Source organism: Silene latifolia, chromosome 8 (genome assembly GCF_048544455.1).
Source record: "Silene latifolia isolate original U9 population chromosome 8, ASM4854445v1, whole genome shotgun sequence".
Classification (NCBI taxonomy): domain Eukaryota; kingdom Viridiplantae; phylum Streptophyta; class Magnoliopsida; order Caryophyllales; family Caryophyllaceae; genus Silene; species Silene latifolia.
This window is the reverse complement of record NC_133533.1, coordinates 92,653,214-92,675,920: the sequence shown is the minus strand read 5'-3', so window position 1 is coordinate 92,675,920 and position 22,707 is coordinate 92,653,214. Positions and strand designations below refer to the sequence as shown.

Here is a 22,707-nt window from a genome sequence, read left to right as displayed (position 1 = left end):
TTAATTTATTCTTAATGATCTAGTTACATGCAAACTTGTAAAATGAGTTAAAAGGTAAGAAATTCTTACATAATATTAAGGAAAAATGGGCACAACAAGAAGGACTCCTTCCTCTTGTTGATCTTGAGCTAAATACCAAAGGATGATCCTCCAATCTTCAATCGCCAAAGTAGGTGATCTCTTCTTGGTGTACACCAATGATTAGCTCAAAATAACCTAAAATTACCAACTAGGTAATTATTAGGACAACCTTGTATAATATATATATATATATATATATATATATATATATATATATATATATATATATAGAGAGAGAGAGAGAATCAGGATCCTGTACGAACCAAATTATGGTGCGAACCGTACGAACTAAATAGAAATTGTCAAATTAAGCAAAGAGTAAACCATCAATTACACCCACGTCAAATACACATTTTTACATTTACTCCCACGTCAAATTTTTTTATTAAATTACACCCAAGTTAATAGCTCAGGTTATAATTTGCACCCAAGGCCATTTTCAGGTGAAAAAATTAATAAAATGACGATTTTGCCCCTGCATTTATTTTCCTCTTCATTCATGCTTCTCTTCCGTCTTGAACAGTCATCAACAAGGTTTCTACCTCCTCTTTCTCGACATAGTTTGCACTTGAACTTTCTCCTTTTTCTTGGTTAGCAGGCAATTTGGAGTGGCATTCAGAAGCATAATGACCAAATTTATGACATCGATAGCATTCTATCTTTGATTTGTCATGGTTTCGCTCCCTTTCACTGCTGTGATTTTGGTCATTCCTGCCTCTAAAATTCCTGCCTCCATCTCTATTTCCATGATCTCCCCTTCCTCGACCTCGGCCTCTACCTCTACCCCTTCCATGAAAATTGTTAGAACGGGTATTGGTAGAAGCTTTAAGAGCCTGCTCTTCACTTACTGGACTCCGCTTCATCTTCTGCTCATGCACCAATAAAGAACTTTGTAGTTCATCAATTGATAGTGCATCTATGTCTTTCGACTCTTCAAACTTATTTTACTCAACACACTTAACCAACTCCTAGAGTATAGGACACTTAACAGTAACATAATTTGACTAAATCAAACATTAAATCCAACAGTGATGAGCATTTGCAATCCTAGCCGCCTCTTTCATTTCAGCTTCACTAGCATTGCTCACATAAATCTTCCTTTGTGTATACTTCCTCTATTTCGAATTGATGAGGGATAAATTAAATTGGGGATTTGGGGACTTTCTCTATTTCGAATTGATATAAATTAAATTGGGGATTTGGGGAAGATGAGAGAGAAATTAAATTGGGGAAGATGAGTATGAAGGGGAAAAAACAAACTGACAAGTAAGAAGAAGGAAGGGAGGGCAAAAATGTCCTAAAATCAATTTTCTACCCAGAAAATTTGATTTTTGACGGAAAAGTGGCCGGATTTCGATATTGGGTGCAATTTGTAAACTGAGCTATTAACTTGGGTGTAATTTAATAAAAAAATTTGACGTGGGAGTAAATGTAAAAATGTGTATTTGACGTGGGTGTAATTGATAATTTACTCTTAAGCAAATAAACTACCCAATACCCACGTAACTCTGACAAACACTCAAACAACCTCACAAATTAAACGCAATAATAAACTCCCTCGCCCCTATCAAACTATTATCTATCACCACATGGAGTCACCGGCCAGCAACATAACGTTGTCGGAGCTCCGTCATACCTCGCCGGAGATAGGCAAAACTCCATCATTGCGGTCGAATTCTTCTTCTTTCTCCCCTGCACCTTATCCCGTCACCGACAACCTTGTCGCCACACTACTACACTACAATGATTTTCGGCCTAAATCAGATCCATGAGGCTCGAAAGCTTCCAATCATGTCATTAATGGAGGGTAGTTTTTCGTAAGTCTTCTTCATATTTGACAGATTTGTGATTTCAATCACAACTTTTTTTTACAAAAAAAGAGAGATTTATGGTGGTTGTGAGGCGCATCGGTCGAGGCAAGAATAGAATGGTAGATATTGTGCTTGATGTTTGACATAGTTGTGGACTGTGGTGGATAAATGAGAGCGTCGAGGTGGTGGATTAAAGGTAGTCGTGAGAACGACGCTGGCTTGGGGGAGAGTGTGGTAATTGGTGGTTGTGTGAAACGAGTTGTGGAGGTCGTCCATGGTGTTATTCAGGGGTGTTTGGTTGTCGTGGCGGAGGTAGTAGTGTAGTGTTGGTCACGGGTAGTTGGTGGTGGTGGGCGATGGTGGTTCAGTTTGTCGAATGGGTGGATCTGATGGTTGGTTGTGACGGTGCTTGTGGCAGTGGTGGTGACGGTCAAAGGCGGTGGCAGTAGATACACAAAATAGCACCCCTAGATACACATTTTATTACTACGGGATACACATGCTATTACTACTAGATACATGTGTATCCGGTAGTATAACATGTGTATCCGGTAATAATACAATGTGTACCCGGAAGTATTATACTGTGTTTAGAGGGCGTCTTTGTCATGCTCCTTGTTGGGTCAATGGCGAAATTGATAGTGGTTCAGTTGGGTGGTGGGTTTGGTGGGTGTGTTAGTGGTGGTGGGCAGTAGTGATTCAGGTTGTGTGGTGGATACATCAAACATGACTCCGGGTACACTTGAAAGGATAGGCTAGATGCGTGTCATACTGCCACAGTGCCTAGGAATGTATCTAGCTAATCGTCGGATGCAAATTTGCAATGGGCATTAGTGCACTACTACTAATAATTTACTGTAGCAGCAAAGGCAAGGTTATTGAGCTGTGGACCGGAGTATGAGAGGATGGTGTGAACTGTGAGTCTGTGACGGTCTAGTTAAAGGTCGAGTTAACTGAATTACACTTAAATTTGTCAAATTTTAAGTGGATCAAATGTAACATGATCCTCGTCCATGGTTAATAAGTATCCCCTGCACTACGAAAGACTGATTGTTACACAACATTGTCCATTTGTTATTAGCGCGTACAAACACTTTTTAACATCTCCGGTACTGAGTAGCTCCTCTTTCCGGTTATTATTTGTTACCTTTTAACTAAAATACAATCTAATAAAGAATAAAAGATGTAGATTTAATAATTGAGACAGATGCAATACTTGTTTGAGGTGCTTAACTATCTCTGTCGTTTCACTCGTTACGTATTTCTTTTTTTGTCAGTAGCTGCCAATTATTTCTTCTTTTGTGACGATAAAATGGATCATAGGACAAGCAGATACATTGACCCTCGTAAATTTGATGTAGTGGTATGCCCGAATGTAAACTTGGCCTGAATGATAGAGTTCTTTTAGAGGAAAGGCCATTGATATGGAAGATATCAAATTTCATCAGTATGTCTCATTGTTTCATTTAATATGGTTTGCTGATTTTTCCGGGACTGCGTCATTGAAGATGCTCATAAAACAAATGACATTTTAGTAATACAATCTTTTCAGTCTGTTTTTTCGACATTATAAGTTATAACGGCCATCGGATCCAAAGGTTACACTTGAAAGGATAGGTTAGATGCATGCCACGGTGCCATAGGATACATATACAACATTATATCATAGATCGTCGATGATATTGGAATTGAGTACCACTAGATACATTCGTTTAAGTTGTTAGATACATACCTCTAACTAGCTAGATACATACCTCTAGCTAGCTAGATACATTCCTTTAAATTGCTTAATACATACCTCTAATTAGCTAGATACATTCTTTTAAGTTGTTATATACATAACTCTACTCCTCTAGTTAAGGATACCCGTCTCCCAATTATGATTGTATTGGAAATTGAATTTTATATACCATTTCAAGAAAGGACAACATGGAACTCAACCGGATGCCATCTTTCTTTGCTGGAAAACAACTGCAAAAATGGATACGCTAACATCGATGCTAAAGGCAGTCAAGACAGCAAGAGACATCGTCGTCTTATGGTACTTCATCCTGTCTAAGTTGTACATGTGTTGCATTAAAATAGAATGGCTCATCATGACAGTATCCACCAATTTTCATTCCGCTCGAGTGGAATGCACATTCGACGCATTTAAATTTACATTATGAAACTTCATAAACACCTCACTTCTTATACACGAGAATAAAGATTCTTTTCCAGTAGCGGAAGAAGTAGAATCATCCTCGGTTGTAAACCAGGTGGTATGGTCATCCGCTGGCACAGCTAGAGGTTCACCTAAGCTAATAAGAAAAAGAAACAATTAAGAATTAAAAAGGCGAAAGCAAAAGTCAAACGTACACCAGCCCAAGACAGGAAAATATTAAGCAAAAGGCAAATTTACGATACAGAGAGCCATGAAGGCAGAAATAAACATGTCTACTAGAAACACCGCTAAACAAATATGAAAACGTGCAGAATGCTCAACCAATAAGATAACAGGATCGGAGGAAAAGTTAGGTTCAAGATGTGTGTGAAGGCCTAATATCCATGAAAATCAGTAAATGTATCATAATATCAATGGAATATCTTTATAACTTAATTCTGATCAGCTGCAATACTAAGTACCCTGTAAAACTATAATGAAAACGAGTCACACTCTAAAACAATACGAGATATTCCCTTGAATACTTAGATCATTGCAAGACGATCCTTACCCGAGACTAGTGCAATCGCCATTTTCACAAGCGTAGCTTACACTGGATGCAATCTGGGGATCATTCAAGTTAGCTGAAGGAGACATGACACGCCATTTTTTGTCAAGGTATTCAACACCTTTAGCGGCCACAAGAGATCCCGCTTTTGTCAGTCCAAGGTTGAGCTGGTACTTAGGTGTTCCGTCATAGTAGAATACCCCCCAATGCCTCTCAAAGCTGCTTGGTAGTGTACTCTTGTCGTCCTCGTCAACAAGGCTGAAAAGGTAAGCGTAAATGGGGCCGCTCGGCTCATAGGCGTACCTGAGATTACATCAAATTCGAACAATGTCGCTTTAAACTGCATAAGTAGATGAGAAATAGAGGTGATTTATACAAGTTGATTAATACCTTTGCCTGCAGAGATATGATTAACAAAGCCTTGGTTGAATCACCGAGCATTGGTAGGGTTAGCATTCCTATCCCCGTCTGAATTATTATTTTTAAGAGCGAGAAAAGCATACTGATATACGGAGTACTACTACAAAATAGTTATGCTGCAATCATTTCATTGGTTATTCATACTTTCTTAAAAGATTATCCTGCCATCACAATAAACTCCATCAGTTAGCATCTCCAAAAGTAGTCTCAAGCAGCTCGACTTATTCTATATTGATTATACCTTTGTAATCTCATTCAAGTAACAAAATACATGTCAACTTAAATCAAATAACCAGTTAACTTGAACAAAAGCATGAATTATATAGCAGCTTAAACGGCATCAGTGCATCACATGATTAAATACACAAACAAATAATTAATCTCCCATATAAAAGAAAACGCCTTTTTAGATTGTTATATACATGCTTTTACCTTGCTAGATACATATCTCTCATAAGCTAGATAGTAGATACACTCTTTTAGATTGCTAGATACACATCTCTAGCAAGCTAGATACACTCTTATACCTTACTAGATACACTTCTTTACCTTTCTAGATACACGTATTTGACAAGCTATATTATATTGACATTAGATATAATATACTCTTGATTAAAAACCAAAGAATGAATTGACAAAGACTTCTCAACAAAGTTCTCAAGGGCCAACTAACATCAAATCACATCCCCAATCTATACGGGATTGTTAACATCTAAAAATGGGTTTTCTTCCAAATTCATATTCTAAACTTATCTCATGTTTACTCCTAAGGTGACGACGCTCAACCTACTAAGCTTTCAAATCCCAAACATAACCAACAAAGCCAAGTTCTATAACTTTAATCACATAGGCAACTCATTCCTAACACAAATAATCCACCAATCAATTATACTCACTTTGTCAAGGAACTAGGTATAAGAATCACTAAGTATGTCTCATCACATTACCTAAGTCTTTCTAACATCACGACTTCTCAAAGCCTGGGTTATAGGTCAACCAGAAACAACTCCACAAGCCAAATTATCCAACCAAGGTTAACACCCCACAAAAGAAAGAGAACTATCAAATGGCGTTAAGGGAGGATAAGCAAGGATGAAAGGACAAGTTGGGAGGATACAAATGTAACTTCCAAGGAAGAAGAAAAGAGAGTTTAGAAGAAGGATAGGCACCAAGAGATTAAGAATAAGGCGAGATACAAAAAGAACGAGAAACATCTTCAAGGAAGTAGAAGCATTCTTCAAAGGTTGAACAAATCTTCAATCTTCGGCAGTAGGCACCAAGAGATTAATCTTCGTAAAATATAAGTGTCCTTTCAATGGAACGGAGATACTCTTGGCGATCACTCAAGAACATCAATATTCCAATTCAAAGACATAAAAATAGATTTTTACACCAACAAATGATAAAACTAATTATCAGACGTCTCCAATAACAAGCTTTAACACTAATTGACGTTAAAACCAGTGAAAAACATTAAAATATTTTCAAAACCTTTAGTTCAAAATTTTTTTTAATAAGGGTAATAACTCCATTAGCTATAGATAAGCTCACGGACATTGATCCAAGAACGCAACAATTATTAAATGACAATCAACAAACAGGTTAGTACCTAACAAAGAGCAAACACAAATAGACTACAACATAAGGTCCTAAATCTACCCATCTTACCCATCTCTCAAGTTTATTATTTCGAGGTCAAGTTATTTATATTGGGGTGCACAAACGTGCGTCGGGAGCAAATATGCTCTGATACCAACTGTGACACCCTCATTTATCGCGGAAAAATTAAACACGTAATTCTAGAATAAAACTGCATGGATATGTTTGTAATAGGTTCATTTGGGTAAAAACCTATAATTTTTAAAACCTGAACCTGTTATAAAGATATCCAAATGGGAATGTGTCAAACATACAAGGTCCAAAATAAATCTCATGAATGCAACATCGCTAAAGTCGCGAAACAAAGTTATACAACCCAAATATGAGAAAGGGAGACATATGTCCCTAAAATGTATGTGACATAAAAAGTGTTTAAGGGTCACAATAAAATAAAGCCAATCTAGGTCACAAGGTTACTTTGCTCGCTAGCTCGTCCGTGTACCCCATATATGCATCACCTACCTGTCAATCGCATTTTATACAAATACGAAAGCCACAGTCATTGGGGAGTAACTCCGAGTTCTCCCAGCCACGAAATGTCATAATTAATATAACATGTAAACATAAGAATATGAATACGAATCACATAGCCTTAACATATAGATGCTAGACAATCGTGCTTATCATGTGAACAACAATATAACAACACATAGTCCTAACATGCGAATACTAGACCGACTCATACTACACTATCATGTGAATCACATAACATCCAGGAATCCAAACTCTATCAATCATAGCCGGCTTGCATCTCACCTTCTATGATTCATAGAATCATCAAACAAGAAAGGCAATATATCAAAGACAGGCATAAGTTCTTAGCACGGTCAATAGTAACTCTGTAACTCGAGTCTATACCACGAGGTAGGGAAGGTAATCGAACCGGTATCCTGGCTCAGAGGTTCTATCAAAACATGGCCAAGACACAACACAACCCTAGTCCTAAATCTGCGCAGACCTAGACATGCGGATACACACCACCGCACCCAAGACCCACTATTTTATAAAATCAAGTGAGTACCCTAAGGAGTCCACCAAAGGGTTGGCTAGTACTTAAGCTGACCACTTACTCTCAAAATAAGTAACGAGGTCATGCCCCAACTTGGATATAAACCCACCAAGTCAGGAACACAAAGGCTATTAAGCAGTGAACATACACTCGTCAAAGACTATAAAGACCTATCTATGATGAAGGCCGAAATACTCACCTAGGACCTAAATAAAACCAATCTAGGTCCCAGCTTGAATATTTTAGCCCACACCACACAAGACAAGTAGGACACCCAATTTACCATAAGAGAGGCAAAGAGTCCAAACTTGCACACTCAAATGATCATACACACCCTAGCATATGAAAGGTTACGCAAGAGCATATTCAACTGACAATCCAACAATATCTCCAATATCAATAATAATCCAAATTCCAGCTAACCGTTAATCTCATAATTCATGAGAACAAGCTAAAATGGCAAAGAGGCAACAAGACTCAAGCATAAGGCATCCAAAGCATCCAACAACCAACATGTGAAATGATAATTACAACTATCAAGGCATAACATAAAACCTCCAATAACAACCAATCTCACCTCAAAGACAAACCCTCGACCCGAGTCCCGCGACGGGTCATCGGTCAAATCGAGGCTGACTGGTTTAAACCTAGTTTGACCAAACTCGTTCGGTCAATCTGGCCCAGCTCAGAGTCTTTGCCTACTTTGGCCCAAATCACAAAATTTATCACAATATCACTCTCATGCTATTTCCAATTTCTATCATGTGAAAAACGAAAGTAACACATTATCAATCACCTAAACACTTAACAAACAACAAACGCAACATCAACTACTAATGTGACATTAATTCGTCGAGTAACTCGGAATAGTTACCTTATGCTAGCAAAAAGACAAGTAATAACTTGAGAAAGCTTCTAAAACCCAAAATTACTCTTCATCTTCAACCACATATGAGGCACCTAAAATAATTATGTGAAAGGACGATATTAACGAATTATCGTTATATAAAATAAGAGACGGAAATTAATTATTTCAAATAAACCAAACTTGCGCCAAGAGATTCATAACCATGACTAGCCCAAATTACTAAATTTAGCTAGCCCATTTACTAAAAACAAATGAGCCCAACAAACTAAATCAAATGAGTCCCACAAAATAATATACCATTTTCTTTTATCAAAACCGCATCCAAAACAATCCCTACCTGCCAGTATACGCCGTCTCAACTATACAATACTCTAACTAGTATCCGAAAACGATCCTTACACGCCAGTATACACCGTCTTAAATATACCACAACTAAACAGGATCCCAAATAGCATCCCAAAACAATCTCTACATGTCAGTATACACCGTCTCAACTATCAAAGATACCAATTAGCACCCAAAACAATCCATACATGTCAGCATACACCGTCTTAAATATACCACTTACTAGCTAGCATCCCAAATGATCCCTAGAGGTCAGTATACACCGTCTCAATCATCTCCACATATCAGTATACACCGTCTCAACTATACAACTGACTAATTAACATCCATAAAGATCCCTATATATAATTATACACCGTCTCAACTATAAAACAGACTAACCAGCATTCAAAATAAACATATTTTACAAGTAATATTGAGTAACCTATCATTATTACCTTTTTCCGATTGAACTAATCATTTATGACTAACAAATCTTCTACCAGCCCGTCTATTTTAGTACATACAACCGTCTTATAATAAATAAAGCTTAAAATATAAATTGGGTTTGTAAAAATACATGACGAAAATGAATGTTACTTACATCGAACGACGAGAAACGAGAGGAGCGCTATGGAACAAAAATAGTTGAAAACGGATGACAAACGGAGCACCAGGACGAATTATAGACAAAAATTGAAGAAGTAACAGACACAAGGAAAAAGAAGGACGAAGAAGAGGAAAAGAAGAAAGAGACGTGGGAAATGGGGGAGCAGCTTGCCTGCCTGCTATTTATTATACGTACGTTTCTTCATCGTTAAGAAATTTCGCTCGTTTTTAAAATCGTCTCGAGTTAATAAAATCGGTTTTAGTAAAAGTTTCAGTAATAAAACGGAATCAATAATTAATATATTTACTGAGTGAAAATAAAAATAAACTCAGCTAGTTAACGTAAATAATACAATATCAGCTTGAATCGGAATTATTAGCGATTTTTACGAAACTAACGGATATTAATAAAAATTGCTAATTTAGTGAAATAAGCTCAAAATAGCTAATTGGACGATTTTGTTCCCAAAATCCATCTCGGGTTCACTTAAAACAACTTTCATAAGGACTCGTAAAGAAACGGAAATTATTAAATAAATAAACTCGAACTAACTTCAATAAACTCGAACTAACTTTAAATAAACTTATTAATGATTATTAAAATTAACGTATCGAATTATGCTGAAATTAATTAATTAGCTAAGCATATATATATAAATCGTTAAATGATGTAATTAAATTCAAAATAGCAATTAAAAGAATTTTATCAAACTTAATAAAATACGGGGTGTTACAGCTGAGCACCCAAATAGGCTGAAGCAAAACGAGGCAAAATCACTAGAAAGTATTGACAACCATCAAAATGAAAATATATGCGTTCAATCGTACTTCACCGCAAAAATGTGAATTTCTGACAATCCATTAACAACACTAAATATACTCGAAAATGAAAGACAAAAAAAAGGACTCGCTGAGGTCGATCGGGATAAGTTGGACATCGCAAAGAACTTAGTCGCATCATTTCCTATAATACGCCCATCTCCATCTACACACACAGATACAAAAACACAGTTAATATCCAAATAATAATCAACTAGTAATAAACACCAAAACTCATAAAATCAAACTCAAAATTAGTCAAAATAAAAAAAAAAATAAAAAAGAGGGAGAAAATAGTAACTGGAATCGGTAACAGCAAACCATTGCTGATATACTTTCTGGTGTTATTTCGCATGGGTCGGAGTGAAAAACGAGGAGAAGATACAGAAGGGAGAGTGAGTAACTGGTCGCTGAAGAGTAGAGGCGTCGTCAGCGATTTTATCGAAGGTTGTCAGCTAGGTCTGGCACTCCGGTGCCACCGTTATGAAGGTGTGGGCATGGGTGAAAGAGAATGGGGGATGTGGGGCCATGTGGGATAGTTGATTTTGAAAAAGCAGGAAATGTAGTCAATAACACACAATCTGTGATTTGAGTTTTTTAACTTAGTTAAATACGGTTCATACTGAAAAATGGGAAAGTTGAATTTTAAAAGAGTGTATCCATCACCCTAGAGGTATGTATCTAGAAACTTAAAGGCAAGGACTTGGACCATCGCAACAAGCCAGCAACACCAACATTCGACCCACCTGCTAAATCATAAATCTGCAACCACCACCAATTAAATACTCCGGTCAACAAAGATGATATTCAACAATCGAGTAAGATCTGGATTTTCTGTTGATAATAATTGGTTGATAATAATTGAAGCAGAAACTCGCAAATGTCTCCTAAACCGCTTGCCATGGTGATCCCTTTTCGAGTTTGTTCTTCCATCCTTTCATCTTCATCCCGACCCATAGCTGTGCACCGTCTGCGTGCTCGCAAGACAAAATGTGCAAAAGCAAAATGGTAAATTAGGAATTTATTTGTAGACAACTTGGTCTTCCATTATTCAGAATCTAGGATTAGTCCGTACGACAAACATTTCGGAGGCTACTTGGTCTTGGTCTTCCATTATTCAGAATCTAGGATTGAATCCTAAAGCATCAGCAATATTAAACAACCAAATGCTCAGAAATGCATAAAATGACATGGAAAGTTCTCATTTTAATACCCTGATGTTTGAAATAAGTTGATTTAAATACCAAGATTTTTCACGGATTTCACTAATATTTTAGATCTTCAGTGTCATGGTGAAATTTGTCAAACATGAGGGCTTTAGAGTAGAACAAGCCTAAATCTCAATCTCATGATGACAAAAAACCGAATTTCACTGAAGACAGTAGGAGAAGACAATTACCTGGAATAAATGATTCACCTTAGCTATTTGATCAGCCTTCAAATAACCAGATTGAAATAGCTCTTGAAATAAAATCACCACCTCAGTAATGATATTATTAGGTGATAGATTTTGAATAATGATGCATAGACAACCTTCGTCAAACACAGATTTCATCCATATAGAAGGCGTCTTTGATTTTAAGACCTATAGCAACATGCACTGCAGGCCTATGATGAGTTGTTAGTGATGTCGCCAGTGAAAATGAAACGGCCAAAGACATTGTTAGCTCTTCCATTATTATTCTGCACCAGTCATTATTTCTTGTAGAGATTTTAAAAGAGCGCGCCCTAAAGGTATGTATATAGTAATTTAAAGAAATGTATCGAGGAAGCTAATTATATGTATCTAATAGCTTCAAAAAGTGTATCTAGCAAGTTAAAAGTATGTATCTAATAATTTAAAAGAGTGTATCCATCAAGCTAAAGTTATGTATCTACTAACTAAAAAAAATGTATCTAGCAAGTTAAAGGTATGTATCTAGTAATTTAAAGAAATGTATTTATCAATTTAAAGGTATGTATCTAACAAGTTAAAGATATGTGTATTTAGTAATTTAAATGAGTGTATCTTGTAAGGTCAAAGGATGTATCTCGTAACTTAAATGAGTATATCTAGCAATCTATCATTGTGATCATTGTGATTCCCCTTCTATCAAATCAAACAAAGTGTGAGAATGTCTGGACATACCCAAAAAAGATTTCGTCCATATCTACCTTGCGGTTCTTTGCTTCAGTCACAACACTCAAATCAGCAACCCTTCAATTGCAAAAATTAAAAACATGAATCGTTGCAGAAAATAGGAGTTGGGACTTTAGCGTGAGAAGTTTATAGTGCAACCATATAATCAAATATACAAACAACCACCAATAACATAACCACCACTGTTTATTAATTGTTCAGATCTACGTACCGTAAATCTAAGAATGAAACTCATATCCCCTCGCCGTCGTTGGTCACCCTTCTCGCTCCAGAAATGGATCAACTGTGTGAGGGTAACATCGCCGGTGAGACTAGGTTCGGTGACAACAGAATCAGTTGGTGGTGGTGTTCTCCGGTGGAGAAAAGGCAGGGAAAAATGGAGGTCATGTTGACCGAAGATACGTACCAAAGAAGGAGATGCACCGACACTGGTCGCAGGTGATGCGCCGGCGTCATCGTATCTCGCCGGCGGCGGCGACAACAGGTGAGGATAAGTGATGAGAGAGGAGAGTGGAGGGAGGTCGGGGGAGTATGGAATAGGAAAGGAAAAGGGGTTAATTTTATAAGTGTTCACTGTTTGCGTGAAATACAGTGTCAGAGCCTTAGTTAGTACGGTTCGTATTGAAACTTGGTTCGCACGGGATCTCGCCCATATATATATATAGAGGTGGGATCCGGTGAGAATGACCATTCAGTGAGAACGGTGAGAACGTACTAGATACATTAGAATATATATAAAAGGTTCACTTTTTTTTTTTTTTTTTTTTTTACCAAATCTCATATACACTTGTAACTAAAGTAGGTACACTTTTTACCAAAATTCTATATACGCATTTTAAGAATGTAGATACGCTTTTTTTTTTTTTTTTTTTTTTTTTTTTTTACCCAAGCTCATATACACTTTTAACTAAAGTAGGTACACTTTTTACCAAAATTCTATATACGCATTTTAAGAATATAGAAATACCTTTTTTTTTACCAAATTCTTTATGTTAGATACACTTTTTTTTTAACAAAAATCTCAGGTACACTAAAACTTATCGTAGATACATTTTTTTTCATAATTCTAGATACACTTTTTGACATTGTAGATACACTTTTTTTTTTCAGAATTCTATACACACTTTTTGATATTATAGATACATTTTTTGACAATGTAGATACGATTTTTTACATAAATTTTGGATACACTTAATAAAAATGTATATACCCACTATCAGACGATGCCGGCGAACATTAACGTTACTCTCTTATCACGTTTCTCCATCCGTTGATGTGAAACTAACTGTCAAACTGCCGCCATTCTCACTGTCGTGCCACCGCCGCTCCACACTTCTTCTGTCGTCGACATATCCATCCTTTCTCCAGCACACTTTTCGTTTTCCTCCGCTCCTCCCTCCATTTTTTATTTTCGATCGTCGACCTGATGATGACGCAACTTCGACAAGAAAACGTTCCTAATTGAACCAATCACAGAAAATCAATCTAGCAATTGAATCGAGACAACCAAGGCTTGTCGCCACCGCACCAAATTAGAATTAAAACTAACAACTAAACATAAATGAGTATAACAGGTAGCAAACTCAACGAAATTGAGGCGTAAAAACTTAAAATTAAAATCCATATCTGGGCTTCGTAAAATCGGCAATTTTGGAGGTTTGTGATACTTCATGGTCTCGCTGAGCCGTCTTAGGAATCATTTATATTCGCCGGCGTTTCGATGGTCGTCATGGACAGCAACAATCAGAGGAGGAGACTCCACACCTGGGCTTTTCATACCGGGAAATTGGAGACTCGTGATGCTCATTGGACTCGTCGGAGTTGCTTCGGTGGTGGTCTCTCTGCCAGCCTCTTGAAGACTCATCGGAAAGTTAATGAATAAATTCATCAAGATCAAAGCTCTGAGCCGGAAGTCGGCGTCGCTAATTACATCGTAATTACAATCGATTGATTGATAGACTCTCAATTACACAAATTAAATCACCATTAGGAGCTTTAAATTGACGACATTGAAATAAACATTTTTGGCGACATTAATGGTTAACATCGGCGATTAAAATGGAATTGACAATTGAATCAGGACTACTTACAAAACTGAAAGACATTCGATTACGGAAACTAAGCTGAACAAATTGCGGTTAAATGAGCGCCGTTCGTCGTTGTCATCATTCAATTAACATGAATTTTGACAAAAAAAAAATGAATTGGTGCGATTAAATTGGGGGAAATTGAATTGGGGAAAAATTGGGTAGGGAGATTGAAGTGCGCGAAAAAATGATAGGACAGAGAGAGAAATTTGGACAAAATAGTGGGTTATACAAAATTGCGTGCATTAGTCAGCGTTGAATATTTTTATAATCCAAATAATTGTAGGTCGTTCTCACCGAGTGATCGTTCTCACGGGATCCTAAATCTATATATATATATATATATATATATATATATATATATATATATATATATATATATATATATATATATATATATATATATATATATATATATATATATATATATAATATTATAACACTAATAATATTAGTAGATAAATATTATTTTCTTGTGATTTTATTTGATGAAAAATGATCAACTTTTTGATCAAAAATATGATGAAGATGATGAAGAAGAATGGACTTGTTCTTCTTGTTAAAGTGATCTTTTATTTTTTTTCTTCAAAATCAACCTTTAATATGTGTGAATACTGAGGTTTATATAGTACTCAAAATGTAAACAAATGAGAGACACACGATAGTGAATTTTCACCCAGCCTAATGATTACTATTATCATGTATTTTAGGCGGCATTCATGTGGACCTTTGGGTCCATTTAAACTTTCGACATTTGTCTCACAAATTCTTATAAGTCGTATATTTAATTATCTTATATAATTAAATATTAATTTAATTATTTAACACTTAAATAATATAAATTAACAAATAATTTCCACCCAACTTTTAAGTATTATTAGACCATTTTATCAATATAAAATGTGTCCCATAAAACTCTATTAGCTTGTTTTACAACCTCTTATAAAATTAATTAGCTAATTACCTCCGCCTCAAACTTTACACTCATATCGTAATACTTTACCTAATTAACTATTAATTACTAAATTATCACATAACATTTACGAATTAATTATCGTATAATTAAATAATAAATAATCTTGGCCCGAGTTTGTTACTCGTCATCAAAAAACAAAATCACCTAACTAATTATAAATCAATATTAAACAAGAAATTAATTAAATTGTATCCATATATAAATAAGTAATTACTCCATTTTGAGCATTATCCTATAGGTGTGACCGAGAGGGATCAACTGATCATCGCTGTCATACGACAATAACGTCAAACTCTAGTCAGCTAAGCGTTACAGATTTACGTTAATCAGTTGACAACTAAAATAATATTTCCCTGATATTTCTTTTACGAGATTTATTATGTAGACGCACTATTGAGGAGGACACCACTCCAACATTATCATCATACATTTGCTAAACAAAAAGAGAATGGGCACAAAAATGTCAAATTGAGTTCAAGTTAGTAATGTCAAATGTTTGCAATTGCATCAATTGAAAGAGAGGAGCAAAAATAGACTCCAATGCTTATAATAAATGTACCCCTGCTACAAAATGGGATTACATTAAAAAATGTTCAAAGAAAATGCAAAAAGTTGAAAAATGTCAAACATAAAAAGGGCATGATTTTAATCGTCAAATGATACGAAAATGGGGGAAAAACAAACCCAAAAAGAAAATTACTATCAATGAATTTCATGTATCTTGAAATCCTTTTTATCCTTTGATGATCCTACTTTGTTGCATGGTGGAGAGGGGACGACCCTTCTTCTTGCTTTTATGTGCCTAAATGTTTGAATGCATCGCCATTTTGGCAATCCCCACCTTGCCTTGAAAGAAAACATCTTACCTCATGGATGTTGATACGTGCATATTCTATACACTTTATTAGCGGTTTTGGCACGTATTCCAATGCATAATTGTTAGCTTTAAGCTATTATTTCTCCCGAAATGGTTTACTTTGGATTTCATATGTCGTTACTGCAGAAATGATCAAAAGTAAGCTAAATCAAGCTTTTATCTGTTCCCGGGGGCATTTTATGGAAACTATGAAGTTAGGAGCTCGGAACTTGATCGTCTCGGAATGCGTGCATGAAGTTGGAGGCCTGGAATCTGCTACAGCATCTCTGGTCTACCGACCAGAGACCCCAGTCTATCGACCAGGGAGTTCAGCAGAGGAAGCACTTTGCCAGCAATGTACTGCACGGTCGATCGACCGTGTCATCTGGTCGATCGACCAGGATTCGAAGCTGCGGGTTATTTTACGAGTTTGTCTTTTGAAAGCCCGTTTGTAATTTATCTTTTGGGCGGACTATTATCAGTAGAACGTAACAAATAATGGAGGTTATACTTTTTATCATTCAACAACTGAAGTTTAGACCTAGTTTTGAAAACACGAAGTGGAGGCTACGAATTGCAATCAATTGTTTGTTCATCAAATTCTTTAGTAAGCTTTAATTAAATTTCAATCTTCCTTTATTCTTGTCTATTTTATTTTCTAGTTTCTTCCAATTTATGTTTAAGCAATTTAATTTTAATCCCTTAGTTTTAATTCTAATTCAATCATGTTAATTTTATTCCACATCTTTAATTTTGCAATTGTCATATTCTTAATCATGCGTAGCTAATTTCCTATGCTAGGAATTAGGGAATCCATGGCATCATGAGTTGACTTTATTAAGTTTAGGTTGAAACCGTACCGGCCTTGTTTACTTCTGTGAGATTTTACCCTTTGCTAGATTGAGAGATTAGCAGAGTTAGATTTCTTACAAGTAATTGGAAAGACTAGTGGAGCGAAAGCAACCTAGTTTCATTCTAGGGTGAAAGAAGACCGAGAAGCTTAGTTCGAATAGGGACTTAGGGGGCCTATTTGACATCCTGAGACGGTATTGGACAGACCTTGACTTTATTTGACTGACCCTTAAGCCATGGTGAACCGAAGTTCCTAGCTGCTTTTTAATATTTATTTTAAACTTCATTTGAATTTCAGTGATTAGTTTAGAATCAACCAACCAAACCCGTCCCAATTGTTACCATAATAGATTAAAAATAGCGAATAGAATTGATCTTGTCTCTCTGTGGTTTGACCCCTACTATCACTAGCTATAGTTTTAGTTTGGTTTATAAATTTAATTTTGATACAAAACGACGGTATCAAATTTTGGCGTCGTTGCCGGGGAGATGGTGTAATTCTGTTTGCTTTATTTTTAGTTTATTTTTCTTGTCTCAAGGAACTTTGGTTCCTTGAGGCCGTTGCTTACCTTTTCCTTCTAGTTTTGCTTGTGCACAGTTAGAAGAAGATTTCGAGAGGAAGACTTGAGTACTCCCAATTTTGCTACAATCATGCCAACAATATATGATCATTCTCAGCCAAAGGTACAAGATATTCCTCAGGGATTTAGCCTTCCTGTTCCTACACAGGGGACTTTTGACATCCACCCCTCTCACATCTCTTTAGTGGAGCGGAACCTGTTTGGGGGATTACTAGATGAAGATCCTGGGAAGCATATGGAGATCTTCACTGATTATTGCTGTTCCATACCTGTACCGGCTGGAGTAACCCAAGATGAAGTAAAGGAGACATTATTTCTATACTCCTTGAAAGATTCTGCGCGTGAATGGTATCGCTACCTTGATAAGGTAGCAGCTGGAGTTACAAAATGGACATCTCTAGCTTTGGCTTTTTATAAAAGATATTATCCGCCTGCGAAAACCAATGCTTTGAGAAGTCAAATTACAAATTTCCAGCAAGGACCCGATGAGGAATTACATGAAGCATGGGTCCGTTTCAAGAAATTAGTTCGATCTGTTCCTCACCACGGTTTTCAGCAGTGGTACCTTTGCAACAAATTTTATAATGCCTTGTACGATGATGATAGAGTCATCCTTGATGCGGCTGCAAATGATAGGTTCCAAAACAATGTGGAGTCTAATAAAGGTTGGAACACTATTGAGGAGATGGCAGTTCATAGAGCTGAATATGGGAGTTCGCGTGGAAATTCGCGAAAGCCAAGTGATGAAATAAGTGCTGTTGCGACACTCATAGCTTCTATTAATGCTCGGCTCAAAAAGCTCGAGTCTTCTAAGGCTTCTGAAAAAGAAATTGAAATTCCTGTTCATAATTCAAATGAGACCGCGGAATTGAGAGAAATAGTCCGAGCTCTTTTGGTTCAAGTTACGAAAATAGAAGAAGCTGGGATTTAATCTGCAAGGAATTTCGAGAAGCAGTTGGAGATTTTAGTGGCTAACCCAATCGCTAATTCATCAAGCAAATGTGAGGTTCCTATCGAGACACTTAATGCAATTCACCTCCGCAGTGGTCTCTCATATGACGGTCATAATAAGCCAAGAAAAGACTCGGAAAATGATGAAAGGACAGATTTGAATTCTAGTGCGAAAATGGATTCTACTGCCAGTGTCAGTGGTCGATCGACCAACAACATCAGTCGATCGACCAAAATCTCTGACGAAAAAGTTTCTGACCAGAAACTATTCGAACCCAGTGCACTTGGTCGATCGACTGAGCCCAATGGTCGATCGACTGGGTCTCAATTGCTGAACGAAAATCCGTCAATTGAATTGCAACATACCTCAGCCAGTGACGATTTGACAGAGATTTTAAACATTCGGAAGACGAAAATTGTCGACCCTACGACAAGTGTTGCAGTCCCGTATCCGGAGCGTTTGAAGAATACAAAGTTGGAGCATAAGTTCGGTAAGTTTTTGGAGATCGTCAAGAATCTTGAGGTAACCATTCTTTTCACTGACTTAATTACCCAGTTACCTTCTTACACTAAGTTTATGAAGGATATTTTGACTCGTAAGAAGAATTTTAACGATGTTGGTACTATTGCTTTCACGGAGGAGTGTAATGTTCTTTCACGAAGTAACATACCACCTAAATTAAAAGACCCGGGTAGTTTTTCAATCCATGTACTATAGGTAACCATGAATTTGGGAAAGCCCTTTGTGATCTAGGGGCCAGTGTCAGTGTTATGCCATACTCTGTGTGTGAAAAGTTGAATATAGGTAACCTTAAGGTGACCAATATGACCCTTCAGATGGCAGATAGATCGATTCAGAGACCCTTAGGTATTTTAGAAGATGTACCCGTTCGAGTGGGTAAGTTCTTTATTCCTGTCGATTTCGTCGTTTTAGACATTAATGAGGATAGTCAGATACGTATTATCTTAGGTAGACCATTTTTACATACGGCTGGGGCCGTGATAGATGTCAAACGCGGAGTCTTGACCTTGGAGGTAGGGGATGACACAATTGAGTTCAGTCTTGCTCGCACTGCGATTGAACCTGCTGATGATGATACGTGTTATTCCGTTGATATTGTTGACAGGGCTGTTAATTATAGTTGGAGGGAATCCTTGCCAAGGATCCTCTAGATGATCTAACCCTTTTAGATGAGTGTGCAGTTAATCCAGCAAAGAATGCTGATGAGCTGGATGTTTTGGAAGCAGTAATGGAAGACCACGAGCTCACAGAGGAAGAATATGAGATGATCATAAGCCTGGCCAACGCAAATTTGGTAAACACTTGCTATACCATTGAAGCGGATTCTGCCTATGCTGTTGAGGTAAAGGTGCCAGAGCGTAAGCCACTTCCTCCAAATCTTAAGTATGTCTTTTTAGATGATACGGAGCAGTACCCAGCTATTGTTAGTGCTAAGCTTGACGATAACCAGCTTTCTGCTTTGATGTGTGTACTTAAGAAAAACAGGAAAGCTTTAGGTTACTCTTTGGATGATATTAAGGGCATCAGCCCTGACATTTGTATGCACAGAATTGAGCTGGAGGAGGGTCACAAGCCTTGCAGACAGGGTCAGCGAAAGCTGAATCCGAAGATGCAGGAGGTTGTCATGGGTGAGGTGATGAAACTACTCGATGCAGGTATTATTTATATAGTTGGCAACTCCAAGTGGGTTAGCCCAGTTCAGGTAGTCCCGAAGAAAGAAGGGACCACTGTGGTACAAAATGAGAAAAATGAATTAATATCAACTCGAGTTGTAACAGGTTGGCGGATGTGCATTGACTACAGACAGTTAAATGCCGCCCCCAAGAATGACCATTTCCCCCTCCCTTTTGTTGACCAGATGACCGAAAGACTAGCCTCTAATAAATTTTTCTGTTTTCTAGACGGATATTCAGGGTTCTTTCAGATCCCTATTCATCCGGATGATCAGAGTAAGACCACATTTACCTGTTCACAAGGTGTTTTTGCGTATCGCAGAATGCCTTTCGGATTGTGTAACGCCCCAGCTACCTTTCATAGGTGCATGATGGGGATTTTTTCTGATTATATAGAGAATATTATGGAGGTATTTATGGATAACTTCTCAGTTTATGGTAATGACTTTGATTGTTGTTTAGCTAACCTTGATAAAGTCATGCAGCGTTGGATTGATGTTAATCTTGTTTTAAACTGGGAAAAATGTCAGTTCATGGTTAATGAGGGAGTTGTGTTGGGACATTTGATTTCTGATAAGGGCATACATGTTGATAAAGCAATAGTGCAAGTGATTGAGCAACTGCCTCCTCCTATGAATGTTAAAGGAGTGAGGAGTTTCCTTGGCCATGCTGGTTTTTATCGGCGGTTCATTAAGGATTTTTCGAAAATTGCTAAACCACTTACACAATTGCTTCTTAAAGATGTTGTTTTTGAGTTTACTGATGAGTGCCTTTTAGCTTTTAACAGGTTAAAGAAGGCTTTAGTTTCTGCGCCAATCATTCAGCCGCCTGATTGGCACCTCCTATTCGAGATTATGTGTGATGCCAGCGATTATGCGATTGGTGCAGTCTTAGGACAGCGGAAAAATAAAGTTTTGAATGCCATATATTATGCGAGCCGAACTCTGGATGAGGCTCAAGTTAATTATTACACAACTGAGAAGGAGTTTCTAGCTGTAGTTTTTGCCTTAGATAAATTTCGGTCTTATTTGTTGGGTTCTAAGGTTATTGTTTATACCGACCATGCAGCATGAAGACTCTCTTTCTTAAGAAGGATGCGGCCGAGGCTTTTGAGGTGGATACTCCTTTTGCAGGAGTTTGATTTGGAGATCAAAGATAAGAAAGGTGCAGAGAATGTGGTGGCTGACCATTTATCTCGTCTACAGCTGACAGAAAGGGAGGATTCATTACCCATTAATGATTCTTTTCCTGATGAGAGTCTATTAGCTATTACTAATTCGGGGTCTTATCCACCTCCGTGGTTTGCTGATTATGCTAATTTTGTAGTGACAGGTAAAATATCACCCAAGCTTTCATGGCAGCAGAAGAAGCGGTTTGCTTATGATGCTAGACAATACTTTTGGGATGATCCATTTGTTTTCAAGGAATGTGCAGACGGTCTTATCCGGAGATGTGTGCCTCAATGGGAGGTCAAGGATATCATAGAAGCTTGCCACTCTTCTGCCTATGGTGGTCACCATGGTCCGTCCCGGACTGTAGCTAAGGTACTCCAATCTGGTTTCTATTGGCCAACTTTGCATGCAGATAGTCAGAATTTTGTTGCTGAGTGTGATGCTTGTCAAAGATCGGGGAATGTTTCAAAAAGACATGAGATGCCACAAGAAAGGGCAATATATCAAAGACAGGCATAAGTTCTTAGCACGGTCAATAGTAACTCTGTAACTCGAGTCTATACCACGAGGTAGGGAAGGTAATCGAACCGGTATCCTGGCTCAGAGGTTCTATCAAAACATGGCCAAGACACAACACAACCCTAGTCCTAAATCTGCGCAGACCTAGACATGCGGATACACACCACCGCACCCAAGACCCACTATTTTATAAAATCAAGTGAGTACCCTAAGGAGTCCACCAAAGGGTTGGCTAGTACTTAAGCTGACCACTTACTCTCAAAATAAGTAACGAGGTCATGCCCCAACTTGGATATAAACCCACCAAGTCAGGAACACAAAGGCTATTAAGCAGTGAACATACACTCGTCAAAGACTATAAAGACCTATCTATGATGAAGGCCGAAATACTCACCTAGGACCTAAATAAAACCAATCTAGGTCCCAGCTTGAATATTTTAGCCCACACCACACAAGACAAGTAGGACACCCAATTAACCATAAGAGAGGCAAAGAGTCCAAACTTGCACACTCAAATGATCATACACACCCTAGCATATGAAAGGTTACGCAAGAGCATATTCAACT

At 37.3% G+C, this 22,707-nt stretch overlaps 1 long non-coding RNA gene across 3 annotated transcripts; it reads right to left on the bottom strand.

The window, feature by feature from the left end:
- Positions 1–4,405: 4,405 nt before the first annotated feature.
- Positions 4,406–13,030, bottom strand: LOC141597078 (uncharacterized). Of its 3 annotated transcripts, none has more exons than XR_012522684.1 (5): positions 12,663–13,030; positions 12,440–12,508; positions 11,711–11,994; positions 4,994–5,184; positions 4,406–4,906 (listed from the first exon to the last, which is right to left on the bottom strand). It is a non-coding gene; the product is annotated as an uncharacterized LOC141597078 (long non-coding RNA). The 3 variants fall into 3 exon arrangements; XR_012522686.1 differs by having other exon boundaries at positions 11,711–11,911; XR_012522685.1 differs by lacking the exon at positions 11,711–11,994 and having other exon boundaries at positions 12,663–13,006.
- Between the last annotated feature and the right edge of the window lie 9,677 nt (positions 13,031–22,707).